Below are 12,257 nucleotides of genomic sequence, written 5' to 3' on the forward strand. Positions count from 1 at the left end.
GGGATGAGGGAAAAAATATCTCAAAAACTAGATTGCTTTGCATCGTGGGCTAATTTTGAGGTCTACAAATTGAACTAGTAAACTGGACCACTACCAGTTATCTTGAAAAGATTTTGGCCACGAGGAGATCTGTGTGACTTAGAACAGACCATCTCCCCAGCTTAAAGGGAATCAGCTGTGGTATGGTGAACTTGAAGTCAGAAGACAGGCTTGACTTCTGATTCTCCAACACCCAGCCAGGTGTCCGGGATGGTCCCCTACAGATGCTGTTGTGAGGGTGGGGTGAGCTGTGTGTCTGGGTGAGTCTGGCTCATGGTAGGCATTTAGTGCTAGCTGAGTTAGTGGATGTTTTATAGAGCCGGACTGAGAATGTTGCGTTGGCTTCATATATTTGATTTAACTCTATGAGTGGCCTCCTCATGTGGTAATTGAAAGGCCAGCTGTAGAGCCAGGCTGCTAAGTTTGTATGCTGGCTCTGCCAGTCGACCGAAAAAATCAGCAGCTATGGGACTTTGTGCAAATTATTCAGCCTCTCTGTCCCCACTCCTCATCTGTGAATTGGGGGTGATCAGACCACCTATCCCGTAGAGTTGCTGGGAGGATTAAATGAGTTAACACTTGGAAAGCACTTAGGAACATGCTTGGCACATACCAAGTATGCAATAAAAGTCAGCTATTGTTATTTATTATAACTGCTAATAACATAGAAAGTATGGGTTCATCTGGGGTTTCAGAGTTTTTTTTAACATTGTATGAAAAATCCTGTAGGATTGTGCATTTTTCTGGGGAGACAGTAGCTTTCATCAGATTCTGCAAAGGGACTGGGACCCAGAAATGGTTAAGAAATGTGGATTTAAGTGGGAAGCTGTTTTTTGGCAGTCTTCTGTCCTTTTAAACAGTGTTTGAAACATTCTGATTTGTTCACTGTAGAAACAATTACAAAACATAGCTAAGCCAGAAGAGACTGAAAGTTCCCAGTGATCTCCCCACCCGGAGATGATAAATTTGTAACATTTTCTAAAAATTGTGATCACGTTATCCCAGAGATAACCATTTAAACACTTTGAAATATATCCTGCCAAAACATTTTCTATACATACGTATCTATCTAGAGGTCCCTCCTCCCTCCCTTTCTCCTTCTGTTCCTTTATATTTTACATTCCAGTAAAATTCAAATGAATACAGAAATAGAGACAATACTGTAATCAACCCCATGTAAGTATTACTTGGGATCAGTGATTGTTAACACACTGGTCCATTTCCATCATCTTTCCTTTTGAGCATCCCCCACCACCACCGTCACCAAACTGATCTGTATTTAGGCAAATCCCAGGTAACATCATTTCATTTGTAATTTCTTCATTACTTTGTTATGTATCTCTAAATGGTAAGGAATCTTTTCTTTTTTTAAAAAAACATTGGTATGATACCATTATCACACCTAAAAATAATTCTTTTAAATCATTTTTCAGTTAATGTTCAAGTTTCTCTCATTATATATATATATTTATTTTTTTGAGCAGCATTAGTTCAAATCAGGATCCAAACATGGTCCACACTTCGCATTTGGTCAGTATGTGTCTTAATCTTTAGGTTACTACCCCTCCTTTTTTTCCCCTTGCAATTTAGTTGTGGAAGAAATCAGGTTGTTTGTCCTAAGGAATTTCCCACATTCTGGAAGGATCCTGTGGTGCTGAACACATGCAGTAAAATGACAGTACTTTTCTCCTGTCCTACTCTTTGCTTCTATTTAACCCACCTATTTGTAGTCTTTTTTTTTTTTCTCTCTTGGCTTTATTTGTATCAATGAAACATTTTCCTTTCTTTTTTGACATCTATTACTTTGTTAGTTTCTAATTCTTCTAGAGGTTATGCTAGAGACTACAACGCACATCCTTAACTTGGTTTGGTTTTTTACGACTTTCCCAGCAATGCTAAAACCTTTGAAACCCTTCATCCCCTCTTTCTTCTTTTGTGTTAAACCTCATGAGTTTTAACATTTTATGTGTTTTAACCACCATTGCAGTTTTTTCTTCTTTTTGATACTGAATTTATTTTTAGAAAAGTTCATATACTTTAAAGCATCAGAATTAGGACTGTATTGTAAATCGTGTAATTTGCAGATTTGCAGTCTTTTTTCTCTCTTCCTTTCTTTTAATAAGGGAGTATTCCCTGGCACCATTCTCACCTTACGTCTTGTGTCTGCTCTATCACCAGTCCTGTCTATTGTGTCTCTCTTTAATCCTCTGCTTCCCTCGGTCCCACTGCTCCCACCCTAGCTGGGGCCAACCGTCACTACTTTATCCTGTTCATCTGTCCCATGCCAATTTAACTTTCAGAGCAGTCAGAAGAACCTAGGTGGGTAGAAGAACCCATCAGCCCTTGCCTGGCAGTCTCCGCTAAACCACTGCAGTAACTTCCTACTGGATTTTCTGCGTTTTTCCTCCTCCTCCGTGGGACTCTCCCACCCAAAGTACAGTGGTAGCCTCCAGTTTCTTTCTCTTCTTGGGGAGAATTTCTTGTGTAAGTTTTGAATTATCTGTTCTTCGAATGTTTGGTAGAACTCAAAACTTATCTTTGCAGCCCTAAAATAAATAGTTCAGTTTGTCTTTTTTTTTTGATCTTTATATGAATGGATCATACAGCATGTATTCTTTTGTGTCCTGTGTTTTTTTTTCTTCTCAGCATCTCTTATGAGATTTACTTGTGTAATTGCATGATGCTTTAGTTCTTTCATTGCCATGTAGTATTCCATTGCCCAAATATACCACAATTCATGAATCCATTTTACTGTTGGTGGCTATTTGGTCGTTTCCAATTTGGGGCAACTATGAACAATGCTGTGAATGTTCCAATACATATAATCTAGTGTACATAAGTCTAATTTCTCTAGGATACAGACAGAAGTAAATTTGTCAGGTAATAAGGTGTGCTTATCATTAAACTCATTAGAAAAATACCAAATTCCCAAAGTGGTTGTACCGTTTTATACACTCAGTGTATGAGCATTTTCATCCCTCCACATTCTTGTCTTCTTTTTTTTTTTTAACTTTTTTACGAGGAGGGAGGGGTGATTAGGTTTGTTTGTTTGTTTGTTTATGGAGGTGCTGGGGATTGAACCCAGGACCTTGCTCATGCTAAGCACCCACTCTACCGCTGAGCTATACCCTCCCCTCCTCATTTCGCCACATCCTGGCCTATGCCCACTGTTCTCAGATGTCTTCACTTTGGTAATACAGTGGCTGTATAGATGAGAACTCTTTTATTCAGTAAATATGTTTCTTACTTTGTTTTTCCACATCTGCATGTAAAGGTACAGACACTGAGAATGCAGTGAGAGCCTTGCCTTTCTGGAACTTTCAGTATGGAAGACAGACAGTTATAACAAAATGAATAATTGGTTTTGTAACTACAATTGCAAAATGCTGTGAAGGAGTGTGGAGAGAACCCTGTGAGCTTATGATACAGGAACCAGAACAATGGGGCATCACCTCTCTACATTTAGCCAGGAAACCTGCCCAGACTGGACAGCTGGTCTAATCCTTTTAGTTATCTTTGAAATTAACAGTTACTAAATCCATCTTGTGGTACTCTGTGTGGATTTTCACATAATAGGCTCAGTCACATTTGTAATTTCTTTTTTTGTCTGTGAACAGGTCTGTTGATCCCAGCAAATGCAGACATTGCACCCCCCAGATAATTGTATTGCAGAAGCTGTTACCCACCCTGTGATTTCAAGGAGAGTTACTGTGGATCGAAAGTCTGTGTGCCAAGATTCCTCCCATACTTTTGGGTCATGTCGTAGAGTTTGTCAGAGTGGGATTCCAACCATTTATGCTAGGTTTGTGGAAGAGAATTGGAATGTGTGGGTGTGTCTTTATGGAAGAGGGTGCTTCCTGAAAAACCTACATTTTTTGTCCCCTGAAATGATTAGATTTGTGGCAAGAATGTTACACCCCAACCCCCCAGAATTAGTTGGATAATCACCTCCATTTTCTTAGATCCTTTAACTGGATGGGAGTCACCTAATCCTTTCTCTACCAGTGCCCGAGTCCCTTCTGTGATGTCCTAGCCAGTCGGTCACCAGCATCTGCTGGATCCCGTCCAGGGAGAGGGAACTCAATCTCCCGAAGTGATGTGCTCCATTTTTAGAAAGCTCTAATTGTTGGAAAGCCTTCTACTTTCTAAGAAAATACATAGCCTGTGGGCTTTGTTGTTATTGTTACTGTAAAATGCTTAGAACTTAGTATAAAAGAAGGAGTAAGTTAAAGTTTTACTTCACAGATTGAGAAATACAGGACCTGCTTTGAGTAGCGTCCTCTGCCCAGGGCAAGCAGCCTTTACAGAGTGCTTCCGTCAGAATTGCCAGGACCATTAGTGAACTCTCACAGTGGGATTAAACTGCGCTAGATCTGGAGCGGCAAATTAGCCCCTGGGGAGCCTCTCTGTTGTGATGGCCTCAGCTGGTTGTTCCTCCAACTGTGCAAAACTCTTTGTGCCAGTCTTCATGCTTTCAGAAAACAACATTTTTTCTCCTTTTCCAGGGTCTCTCGCCCTTTGTAAATGTTGCTTGTGATTGCAGTGCAAATGTCAACTGAGGGGTTTATGGAGACGAATGGTTTCATTCTGCAGTAGTCTTGGAGAGACGATTTTAAGGGGGCCATTCAGTCTGACTTTCCCAGATGACCTTGACCAAGGCATTTTAGAACTGAGGCGTGGGAATTTCCCAGTCTAGCCTCAGTGCTCCGTTGGTGGTTCTCTGCTTGAATCATAAGATTTGCTAGGCCAGTTGGAGCTTAATTTTGTTGTTGTTAATTTCTTCCCTTTCCATTTAAACTGAGTTAGTTTTTGCTTTGCAAATCTGTGGTTTTCAGTGCTTCTCAGAGGCTTTTTTTTTTTCATTTCTTTTTAAATTGAAGTATATTCAGTTTACAATGTTGTGTCAATTTCTGGCGTACAGCAAAATGTTTCAGTCATGCATATACATATATATATTCCTTTTCATATTCTCTTTCATTATAGGTTACTACAAGATACTGAATATACGTTCCTGTACTATACATTATAAACTTGTTGTTCATCTATTTTATATATATAGTAGTTAGTATCTGCAAATCTCGAACTCCCAATTCATCCCTTTCCACCCCCTTCCCTGCCCCCAGCAATCATAATTTTGTTTTCTATGTCAGTGAGTCTGTTTCTGTTTTGTAGGTAAGTTCATTAGTGTCTTTTTTTTAGATTCCGCATATGAGTGATATCATATGGTATTTTTCTTTCTCTTTCTGGCTTACTTCACTTAGAATAACAATCTCCAGGTCCACCCATGATGCTGCAAATGGCATTATTTTATTCTTTTTATGGCTGAGTAGTATTCCATTGTATAAATATACCACAACTTTATCCAGTCATCTGTAGATGGACATTTAGGTTGTTTCCATGTCTTGGCTGTTGTAAATAGTGCTGCCGTGAACATTGGGGTACATGTATCTTTTCAAATTAGAGTTCCCTTGGGATATATGCCCAGGAGTGGGATTGCTAGATCATATGGTAAGTCTATTTTTAGTTTTTTAAGAAATCTCCATACTGTCTTCCATAATGGCTGCGTGAAACTACATTCCCCCCAACAGTGTAGGAGGGTTCCCTTTTCTCCACACCCTCTCCAGCATTTATCATTTATAGACTTTTTAATGAGGCCTATTCTGACTGGTGTGAGGTGATACCTCATTGTAGCTTTGATTCGCATTTCTCTGATAATTAGGGATATTGAGCATTTTTTCATGTGCCTATTGGCCATTTGCATGTCTTCATTGGAGGATTGCTTGTTTAGGTCTTCTGCCCATTTTTTGATTGGTTTGTTTGTTGTTTTGTTATTAAGCTATATGAGCTGTTTATACATTCTGGAATTAAGCCCTTGTCAGTCACATCATTTGCAAATATTTTCTGCCAGTCCGTAGGTTCTCTTTTTGTTTTGTTTATGTTTTCCTTTGCTGTGCAAAAGCTTATGCATTTAATTAGGTCCCATTGTTTATTTTTGCTTTCATTTGTATCGCCTGGGTAGACTGCCCTAGGAGAACATTGCCAAGATTGATGTCAGAAAATGTCTTGCCTATGTTTCCTTCTAGGAGGTTTACAGTGTCTGGTCTTATGTTTTAAGTCTTTAAGCTATTTTAAGTTTATTTTTGTGTCTGGTATGAGGGAGTGTTCAAATTTCACATGATTTACACATGGTTGTCCAGCTTTCCCAATACTACTTGCTGAAGAGACTGTCTTTTCTCCATTGTATATTCTTTCTTCCTTTTCCAAAATTAATTAATCATAGGTGTGTTCGTTTATTTCTGGGCTCTCTATTCTGTTCTGTTGATCCGTATATCTGTTTTTATGCCAGTACCATGCTGTTTTGATTATTGTAGCTCTGTAGTATTGTCTGAAGTCTGGGAGGGTTATTCCTCCAGCTTCATTCTTTTCTTCAACATTCCTTTCGCTATTCCGAGTCTTATGATTCCATATAAATTTTAGGATTATTTGTTCTACTTCTGTGAAAAGTGTTCTGAGTAATTTGATAGGGATATCATTAAATCTGTAGGTTGCTTTGGGTAGTGTGGCCATTTTAACAGTATTAATTCTTCCAATCTAAGAGCATGGGATATCTTTCCATTTCTATAAGTCATCTTTAACTTCCTTAATCAGTTCTGTAGTTCTCCACATATAAGTCTTTCACCTCCTTGATCAGGTTTATTCCCAAGTATTTTTTATTTTTATTTTTTGATGTGATTTTAAAAGGTATTATTTCTTTCCTTTTCTGATATTTCATTGTTAGTGTAAAGAACACAGCTGTTTTCTGTATGTTAATCTTGTGTCCTGCTACCTTGCTGAGTTCTTTTATCAGCTCTAGGAGTTTTTTTATGCCTGGTGGCTTTAAGACATATTTATATCTGTTTCTGGAGCTAGAAGGTTGCCTAAAGACCTGCTTTATTAAGTACCAATTGTATGCTCCTTCCTGACTTGTTTGCAGGGGTTAAAGTTGATTCAGTAGATGTTCTGAGTCCTTCCCAGGAGAGGAGTTAAGAACGGGGGACGCAGTCAGGTGGGATCACTCACTGAGCTGAGGTTCGAGTTCCCAGGACTCAGGTGGGCTGTAGCCGCCATTTTCCCCTCAGCCCAGCATTTTGGCACTGCCTCTGAGCCAGCACATTTTCAGTTCCTGACTGGACAGCTTGGAACTGCCATCTGGTCACCTTTTCTACTAAGCCCAGCAAAGGAGTCTTTGGAATTTAGAAGCACATTTGAATAGAACTTTAATAACTCAGGAACTTAGCAAAGCTTATGATTTACATGTATGCCCTATGTATTATTCTGTTAATTGATTTGTAATTAATTAATAAGAGCAAATAGTGTCTCTCCCACCCTTTTAACACTAGTTTTGGGGGAACTCCAACACTAGAGTTGGGGGAACTCCATGCCCAGAATTGCGGGAGAAGAAAGGAGAATAAGATGTAGCCTGGACCTGCTGAGAGTATTGGAGTCTTAGTGATATATATGTTTCCTTGGAGACAAGCTGTGTTTTCAGTTAAACCAGAATGAGATCCCTGTGTGTGGGAAGAAAATGGTTTTATTTTCTGGCAGCTTTCTGGGAAGAGAGAAAAGGAAAAGAATATTGCTTGATCATCAGTCATTGCTTTTGACTATGTCAGTGTGAGACGGGGGAGAGAGAAGAATCCGAATAGAAGGGTTTAGTGCCATGTTTTGATGTCCCCAGTGGAGCTGGTCCACCTGAGCAGTGCTTTCTCACATTCTTAATTCTGGAAGCAGTTTGCCCTGGGAATTGAGAGAGTTACAGTAACTGTCTCCAGTCAGTTAATTAGATTTGTACCTTTCTTCTCTCTCCCTGTAACAATTAAGTGGAGGAAGAGATTTGCATCTAAAGGGAGACAGTGTTTCTTTGTTTTTGCCCTTCTTCAAGTACAAGAGCTTTAGTAGAACCTAATTTTAACTATCCAAATTATGTATGGTTTCAGTTGGTTATAATCCTTTTATTATCTCCCAGAGGAGGGCCATTTAGATTTTTTTAAAAGCTTTACTAATTAAAAAAATATAGTGCCTGTGAATTATTTTTAAAAAGTCAGACACAGGAATGTATAAAAAGAAAATCATTCGTAATTCTGCCACCCAGATGCCACTGTTGGCACTTAGACATCTTTTCATTTGTTCAGTCTTTTGTTCAGTTACATATTCATTTATTTAGTAAATATGTACTGGGTACCTATTAAATGCTAGAAATTACTTTATGCACTAGGGATATAACAGTTAAAGCAAACAGAAGAGACAGTCCCTGCTCTTTGTATTTACTAATATACACATTTAATGCTATACGGTTTCCTTTTAGCACTGTTTTAGCTACATCCCACAAATTTTGATATGTTTTCTTTGTCACTAGTTCAAAATATTTTCTAATTTCTCTGTGGTTTTTTTCTTTGACCCATGTATTACTTAGAAGTATGTTTGATTTTCAAATATTTGGTATTTTCCTAAATATCTTAATGTTTTCCAGTTTAATTCTGTTTTGGTTAGGGAATATATTCTGTATGATTTCAATCTTTTAAAACTTATTATGACACGCTTTGTATCCTAACACATGATCCATCTTGGTAAATGTACTTGAAAGCAGAGTCTTTCAGTCATAGAACCATATACTTGTAGGATCAGATCATTCTTTGTGGTGGGGGCTGTCCTGTGCATGTTTAACAGCATCCCTGGCTGCTTCCTGCTAGATGCCAGCGGCATCTCCCAAGGTGTGATAACAAAAATATCTCTAGACAGTGCCAAATGTCCCCTGGAAGGAAAGATTTCCCTTGCTGAGAACCACTGGGTTGAAAAGAATGTATATGTTGCGGTCATTGGGCATAGTATTCTGTAATTGTTAATAGGTCATGATGGTAGAGTTATTCAGGTTATCTATTTTAAAAAAAATTTTCTCCCTAGTTTTATATCATTTGCCGAGAAAGGGATATTAAAATATCTAACTGTAATTGTGGGATTGCCTTGTTCTTCCCTCTAATTCTGTCAGTTTTTGCTTCACGAATGTTTTTGCTTTTTAAAAACAAACTTCGTTGAGGTACCATTTATGTACCACAAAGTTCATCCTTTCAGTGATTTTTTTTTAATGTGTGTGTGTGATTTGCTGAGTTGTGCAACTATCAGAATAATCCAATTTTAAAATATTTCCATCACACCAATAAGATCCCTTATATCCAACAGTTAATCTGTTGCAGGCCCCAGGCCACCACTGAGCTACTTTCTGTCTTTAGATATTTGCCTTTTCTGGACATTTTGTATAAATGGAATCATATAACATATGTCTTTTGTGTCTAATTTCTCTCACTTATGTAACATTTTTGAGATTCATTATGTTGTAGCATGTGGTTTATTCCTTTTTATTGGTGAACAGTGTTCCCAGTTTCATGTATTTTTGAGGCTCTATTATGAGGGACTTCCATACTTTGATTATGTTTTTCTAGTAAGTTGACCCAATTATTAGGAAATATCTTTTTATTTCTCATAATTTTGTCTAAAACCTGTTTTATCTTATATTAATATAGCCAACTATATGCATATGTTAACTCTTTGCACAGTATATCTTTTTCCATCCATTTATTTTCAGCTGATCTGTGTCTTTATGTTTAAAGTATAGCTCTTATGGACAGTGTATAGCTGGTCTTGCTTAAAAACAAATCCAACTCAATTTCTGACTTTTACTTGAGAAATTTATTCCATTAATATTTAATATAATTATTGATGTGGTTGGGCTTGAGGCTTCCATTTTCTTATTTGTTTGCAATTTATTCCCCCTCAGCTTTTTGTTTCTCTATTCCTCCTCCTCTGCTTTTTTCCTTTTCTTTTTGGATTATCTGTGTATGTGTGTATTTAACAGTTCCATTTTAATTTTCCTCTTAGCATATCTTTGTATGTTGTTTTCTAGCAGTTGCTCTAGAGATTATAATTTATATTCTTCACTTATCACAGTCCTCTTACAGTTTATAATGTTACTATTTCACATAAAAGATAGATAATTTACCACTGTGTGGTTGCACATTTTCTTCCACCCCTGACCTACCTTGTCCTTATGCTATAGTTGTTACATGTATTACATGTGCGTATAATATAACCCCCACAGGACAATGCCATGACTCCTATTTTTGATGCTCTTCATTCTTTCTTGAGGACCCGGATTTCCATCTGGTAGCATGTCCCTTTGGTTTGAAGAACTTCCTTTAACCTTTCATGTGGTGCAGGTATGTTAATAATGAATTCTCTTCATTTTGTTTTCACTCTTGAAGGATTTACCTACAAGATATGGGAGTCCTTCAATAGTTTTTTCTTTTAGCACATTAAAGATGTTCCACTGTCTTCTGGCCTCTGTAATTTCTGATGAGAGACCAATTTCCAACTGAATCATTCTGTTGTAACGTGTCATTTTTCTCTAGATATTTTTAAACTTTGGGTTTATTTTTTACCTTTGGCTTCAGTAGTTTGACATTGGCTGGCCTTCTTTATATTTAATCCTGCTTGGTTATTTGCTGATTATCTTGAATCTATAAATGTATGTCTTTTACCAAATTTAAGAAATATTCAGCAATTATTTTTCAAAGTTTTTCTGCCCTATTCTCTTCCCCTTCTAGGACTCTAATTACATGTATGATATTATCAAACAGATCTCTTGAACATCTGTTCATTTTTATTTCCATCTTTTTTTCTTTGTTCTTATTGGATAATTTCCCTTGCTCTGTCTTCAAGATCTTCCCTCTGTCATCTCCAGTTCTCTGTTCAATCCATCCAGTATATTAATTTTTTAGTTCTGAAATTTCCATTTGATTCTGGTTTTTTTTTTTTTGGTTTTTTTGACTTCTTTTTCTCTGCTGAGATTTCTTATTTTTTTATTCATTATGAGTATATATTTCACTTTACCAAAGAATGTATAATCGCTTTTTTAACATTGTGATTTGTTACTTCCAGCACCTGGGTCATCCCAGGGTTGGTCTCAGTTGTTTCATTTTAACAATGTCTTCCATTTTCTTGGTTCTTCACGTATGGTAAGTTTGGATCTTATCTAGGACATCGAGAATGTTAAATTTGAGAGACTCTGGGTTCTGTTGTTTTTCTTCAGTGAGTTTTGAGTTTCTTTAGTTTTAGCAGGTAGTTATCTTGGTTGGACTCAAACTTACAAACTCTGTTTTTCAGGCAGCAGTTTGACTCTTAGGGCGGCCCTTCTGTCTCTAGCTGAGTTGCAGTGAGTGTACGCTGTGCATGTGTGTGGCCCAGGGGTCAGCCAAAGATGTGGGCAGACCGAGTTGGGGATACCTTCTCAGATTCTTTCCCTTCTTCCCAGTAGCAATGGTTTCCCGATTCGTTTTTCTGGCTCCTAGTCTAGAAAGACTGCATTTCTCCCTCACGGATCCTCAGGTAAAAGCTGTGAAACCATGAACTGATTCTTTGCAACTCTCCTCCTCCAAGTGTAGACTTCTCATCTGCCTGTTGGTCTTTGTCCTCCATGCCTTCAGGTAGCTGCTGTTTGTAGTTATCTGAGTTTCTAGTTTTCTGGAGGAGTGTTGGAAGGTCAGGATCTTAGTCATTACCGAAGCCAGTCTTTTGAACTTCATTTTAATAAGGGGGAAAGAGACAATAAACAAGTAAAAATAAAATATACAGACACACCTTGGAGATATTGTGGGTTTGGTTCTAGACCTCTGCAATAAAGTGAATATCACAGTGAAGCGAGTCAGACAAATTTTTTGGTTTCCTAGTGCATATAAGTTATTTTTATACTTTTTGTAGTCTGTTAAGTGTGCAATAGCATTACGTCTTTTAAAAAGTTCATACCATAATTAAATACTTTATGGCTGAAAAATGGTAACCGTTATTCAAACCTTCAGTGAGTCATAGATGTAGATCACTGATTACAGATCACTGTAAGACCTATAATAATAATGAGAAAGTTTTAAATATCGTGCAGATTACCAAAATGTGACCCAGAGACATGAAGTGAGCAATGCTGTTGCAGGTAGACTTGCTTGACACAGGGTTGCCACAAATCTTTAATTTGTAAAAAATGCAACATCTGCTAAATGCAGTAAAAGAGGAACGCCTGTCACGTGTTGGTTATTTGTTGCTCTGTTCTAAGCTACCCCAGGACTCTGGGCTTAAATTGACTCTGAATTTTTACTAAAATTCATGCCACCATGAGTTGGCAGGGGGTCGCCTGA

At 37.7% G+C, this 12,257-nt stretch overlaps 1 protein-coding gene across 1 annotated transcript in view; it reads left to right on the top strand.

Annotated features, from left to right (window-relative positions):
- The window catches only part of USP46 (ubiquitin specific peptidase 46), a 54,481-nt gene that overhangs the window by 23,886 nt on the left and 18,338 nt on the right, over positions 1–12,257 (top strand). The gene's annotated exons all lie outside the window — the stretch shown is intronic.

The sequence above is a fragment of the Vicugna pacos genome, chromosome 2, assembly GCF_048564905.1.
Source record: "Vicugna pacos chromosome 2, VicPac4, whole genome shotgun sequence".
Classification (NCBI taxonomy): domain Eukaryota; kingdom Metazoa; phylum Chordata; class Mammalia; order Artiodactyla; family Camelidae; genus Vicugna; species Vicugna pacos.